Consider the following 5,750-nt stretch of genomic DNA (forward strand, 5'->3'; position numbering starts at 1 on the left):
CATAAACATACATAATTATTTTTTTTAAATTTGGACTAATTTTTTATAAGTCAAACCGAGTTAAAAATTATAAGACGCTTAGAGCACTGACGATCCACTGTGCCCTGCTTTTCTTAATACTATATATACTATATATATTTTTTTTCTCCTTTCCCAGCCCAAGGATAATTGTTTTTTTCCGAAGAAAACTTTTACGTTTGTTGTTGCTTCGTGGTAATCATGCAAACCATTTGTTTACTTAATCATTTCATTCTCGTTGCTGTGTTTTTTTTTGTTTCATTTGCGGCGCTCAAAAGTTTCTCCTTAATTTGCGCAGCTAAAGTGGTTGATGGACCACGAGCGGCTCGTAGCCCAGCCAAGGATTTAATAGCGAAGGCGTGGCTCACTACGATGTTGTTAGTTTCAATTGAAGCTGAAGTGCTGTGCAGACGTGTGTGTGCTGTGCTGGCTATTAATTGAATTGGTGGCAATTAAGTTTGGCAAAAAGTTTTCGATCCTTGAGCGTAAATTTGCTTGGATTGCTATGCGGCCGCTTGATGGACCACGACAAGCTGAACGAGAAGCGTGCGCATGCCGCAGGATGCGACAAATGCATGCCAGAACACTCAGCTGCTCTCTTTCAACTTTTGAGTGCGTAAATAAATATGTGTTTTTTGTATGTATGTGTGTCTATTTACGCTTGCATCGTTTGTACACAAGCGCGTATATATATGTATACCTACTAAGTATATGTGTATGTGTATATTTATTCAGTAGAACGACCGCTCGTTTACTAATTATTTCATTAATTTAAGACTTTCACGAAAAGCGGAACAAATAAACAAATTCATTTAAATGGAATGTGAAGTGCGGCAGCCATGAGTGTTGAGTAAGTAACCATTTAGGCTGCATTTTAATAACATCGATTGGCGTAAACATATACTTGTCTTTGTATGTGGGGCGTTCCATCCCAAAATGGACGGAGTTCACACTTCATGTGTTTGATTTGTGAGCTTGATTAATACATTTTTAAAAACTTTACATTGCAAAAAGAAAAACAAATCGATTTAATAGTTTTCCAAATATCTCGAGAGCGGGGCGAGAAAAAAATTAGAAAAAAAAATACACACATCAAAATTCTCTATGAAAATAAATATTTTTTTAATTGTTTTTTTCTTGTAAAATTTTTCATATACAAATTTTTCGATAAAAAAAATTAGCTTTAAAAAAAATAAAATCACAATGGTAGCTCTGAGTGTTGCGAAATATTTAAGTATAGTATTTCGGGATGTACTCTACAATAATTTGAGTTATGAATTTTTTGAGTGAAATGAGAACATTGGAAATTTACAAATTTTTAAAATTTTTTTAGAATTCTTATTGAGTATGCAGTTTTGCAGCCCATTAAATTTTAGTACAATAAAGTGTAAGTTTTAAGCTGTTGCAAAAGTTGGTTTTTTTTTAATATTTGTTATGCTTTTCTCTTATGGAAGAAAATGCGCAAAACCGTTTTCGAAGAAAATTCAAAACTAAATTAAAGCTAGTTTTGCAATCGCTTAAAACTTGCACTTTAAAATTTAATGTTCTACAAAACTGCACACTCAAAAAAATTCTTAAAAAAAATTTTAAAAAATTTGTAAATTTATAATGTATGTACTCATTGTACTCAACTTCGGTGTAAACAAAAATTCATAACTCAAATTATTGTAGAGTGCACAACGTAATACTATACTTAAATATTGCGCAACACTCAGAGCTGCCATTGTGATTTAAAAATTTTTTTTTTGAGATGGCATATTTTCAAAAACTGTTTCTTTTTTTATCAAAAAATTTGTATGTGGAAAAATTTTCAAGATAAAAAAATTAAAAAATATTTATTTTCATAGAGAATTTTAATGTGTGTATGTATAATTTTTTCAAATTTTTTCCTCGCCCCGTTCTCGAGATATTTGTAAAACTATTACATCGATTTGTGTTTGTTTTTGTGCTGTAAAGTTTTTAAAAATGTATTAATCACGCTCAAATTTCATATTTATTTATTGTCTATGTTTGTCCATCAACCCTAAAAATTTGAAACATGGAACGCCCCATATACATATACGTTTGCATGTGTGTATATAAATTTCGCGAATGTAAATTTGGTCAAGAGCCCCTTAACTATGAACTTAAAAAAAGTTTGATTTTTATTTTACTACCACGTACTGTGCCAACGATTTCATGAAATGTTTATGCCACTTTAAGCCCAGTTTTTGTGGCTGGTGAATTTAAAAGGCTCATACAGACGTTCATATGTACATACATACATACATGTGAGCATAATAGTTTATGTACATATGTATGTAAAAGTACGTACCGTGCGTTAAGGAGCGCCAAAACATACTACGTATTTATTTATTTTGTAGGTACGTGTAGGTAGGGTGCTCCCAAAAAACACAGGAAAATGAACGTTTTGGAATTTTCTTGCTGCCTCCACCAAAATCATAGAAATTGGATAATATATAATAATATTTTTATCAGTGTTGCCAGAACATTTCCAGAGAAAAGGCTAACCGGGCAAAAATATAAAGCTGAAAAAAGCTAAACAAAACCTGACTTATGTCTAAAAAAAGGTAAAAATATAAGTTAAAAATTCATATATTTTAGTCGTTAATATAACTTTATAACAGCGCCAATGCTTAAGTTAAATTGATAAGTAAATATTTATCATAGCCTCACAAAATCTGGGCAGTTAAGAGAAAGTGTTGAGCTGATTCTACCTCATCGTTCGGTGAACAGCTGCGACAGTCCCATCGCGTGAACGCCAGTAGTATGTATAGAATTCTCTCAGTTGTATTATTTTACACAGTGGAAAGTCACAGCAAGTTTGCATATTTTCACAGGATCAGAAAACAACGAAAATTCCAAAATTTTGAATTTTATATTATTAAATTTCTTGAGATTTCTCTTTCTTATGATAATTTTCAAAATTTCAAAAACTATCGAGATCCGGGAGATTCTAGAAATTTTGGTAAAATGAGAATATTTTTAAATGTACAAAATTATTGAGATTTCAACGAACTGATTGGACCTTATTAGTGTTATTTTAGACCTGGAAAATCCAACATAGACCAGGTATTCACAATGCGCCAAATCTTTGGAAAGACTCGCAAGACTGGGATAGACACTCTGAAATGAGTAGTTGGTAATAGAGGTAGAAGAAGGTCCCCTTTGCGATGCAAAAGGCCATGTGGATAAGGACTTTGCTTTACTTGGTCAGTTTGCACAAAAGAGAAACGATTGGCTCAAATATACACCGAGAAGAAGAATAAGTTGGATCTTTATTCAGGCGCGTCTTCATTTGAAAAGAAAAATTCGGGAATATCCTACAGGGCCATTTGGTATATACATTTTTTAAGTCTTTTTTTGCACATGAAAACGCATATATGTATGTATCCATAGCAATGCATTCTTACAGGAATGTAATGTACAGGAATATGTGTGAAAAAAAGAAAGAATTATTGCCTCTGCGCCGATACTATGTATGACTTGCCTGACTTGCAAACGAACGCATACATCGATTCAAACAAAGCAATTAATCGGTGCGAAAAAATTGCAATGGGAGGGAAGTATGGCCGTTGCCGCCGTTACGATATTTGAAAAACGGTTCCTTTTTTGTTGCATTTAAATTTTTAACAGTTGCAATTCATTCAATTTATTTGTTTGTGCGCAGGCAGCGAGAGCATTGCGAATGTAGGTATGTATGTGTGTGTGGGTCGTTTAAAAGCACTCAAATCGAGTGAATATTCATATATACGCTTACATAAATACATACATTTAAATATATACATTTACACTCGTGTGTATATGCGAATATTCAGAAATATCCTTCGATGAGAATTTCTAGCGCAAATGTTCTTGCAAGTTTACAACTTGTTATACAAACATTTTGTATCAATTTTAGAATTAATTTTTACTGCACGGATGGCACGCCCGCTGGTGTTTCGCAGCATAGTTTCAGAGAAAAAGTGGGCGATCGCTGGGTCTAATAAATTTAATCCTTTATTGACGATATTTTTAAGTTTTTGATTATTAATAATGCATACATATCTATATCCAGATTTAAATTATTTGGGCTTTAAATTGTAATAGTTTGAACTAACACACTTCCAATTTTTTAAAGTTAATTTATTCCAAGGTAGGTTTCATTTCATTGCTCTTAAAGTAAGAAATAAATATTCGCCTGATAACTTAATTTGCCCTATTGCCAATTCCATGTGAATAAATCGTTTCCAGAATTTAACAGGCAAAATACAAAAAAAAAATTGTTTATCTTTTGCTTTATAAATTTAGAGAATATTTGTTCACGAGAAATTCGCGATAGGGCACAAAGCCGACCCCTACAATGACGAATGAAATTCACCATTGGCAAATCTATTATTATGCCCGTCCTTTTATTGGAAGATCGCAAGTGCTTGAGTCTTTCGCATGAGTGTCATAAGCAAAACTGCGGATTGGAGTTGGATTTACATGTGTCTTGTTAAAGAATGAACTATATTCATATAGAAAAGTTACAAATAGAAAAAAAAAGTAATAATATGCCAATTCTTGTCAAAATTTGGTGCGGCTTTAATTTGTTGTATTGGTGAATATGAAAAAACAGATAATTGCATGGAACAATTTGCGTCAGTTATAAGTTCCTCCTCTGTTTATTTAAGTTCAGAAACTGATGCACAATACACATTGTATATCCAATCAGATTCAATTTTGTTTGATTTTCTTAATTCTAGGAAATTTTAGTTGTTTGAAGCAGTCTTTTCTAATCTTATATTGATAATTGAACATGCTATCAATAATTATGTCTTATGTAACCTTTAGAGCAAAAAGTAAAAAAAAATACCGTTTTTTAAAAATTGGTAACCGCTACAAAATATCGACTAATACGTTCTTCAAATAACCGCGATAGAATCGGTTTGGTGTAAAGTTTTAAAAAATTCTGACAACTCCTATTTTTGTTAATTTTTCGTTTGGAGTCGGTGCACTGTGCGTTGGTTACTTTTGGTTTTATTAAAGAATTTTATTTTCATCATTGTAAGTTGCCCTAATTCGTCATTCCACTAGCCGCCTTTTACTTGATAACTATATTTACATACCTACATATGTTTATTTATATAAGTACACACGAGAAATGTAACTGTGCGAACAAACATACATCTATCTGTAATTGTACATTCATAAATATATACACATGTACATATACAGGGCATTTGCACTTCCTATAACTTTTTAACACCATTCACTTTGAAGCGAATACAAACTTCCATTAATGCCTTAAGGATAAACTACAAATGAATATTTACTCAAAATATATCGAATTCAATCTGCACCACGTACACTAGCGCAAATATGCATCCATGTGTGTACCGACCTTGAAAGTACTCATAGAACAGAATTTTGCGTCATACATACGGTATACGGTATATTGGGGTGGTAAAATAAAAAAAAAAAACCTTGTATTTTTGATCAAAAAATATCTATAAAGTTTTAAATGTATTTTACATGGATATGTGGAGAAACATAAATACTATAGCTGAATTGTTTTAAATATCGGCAATTAACACTTCTGCCGTTCGTGACTCGGCGCAAAAATTGAAAGTAATGGTTCCGCAGGAAGGTAAAACCGTTGGAATTAAAATTATTATTTTTATTTAAAACTATCTTTCATAGAAATGCTTCAATCGTCGAACTTAATTGTTTGTTTAACCACCTTTTTAAGTATATTAACAATTTTTATG

The sequence above is a fragment of the Rhagoletis zephyria genome, unplaced genomic scaffold (genome assembly GCF_001687245.7).
Source record: "Rhagoletis zephyria isolate East Lansing unplaced genomic scaffold, Rhagoletis_zephyria_1.1 Rzeph_scaffold_06969, whole genome shotgun sequence".
NCBI lineage: Eukaryota > Metazoa > Arthropoda > Insecta > Diptera > Tephritidae > Rhagoletis > Rhagoletis zephyria.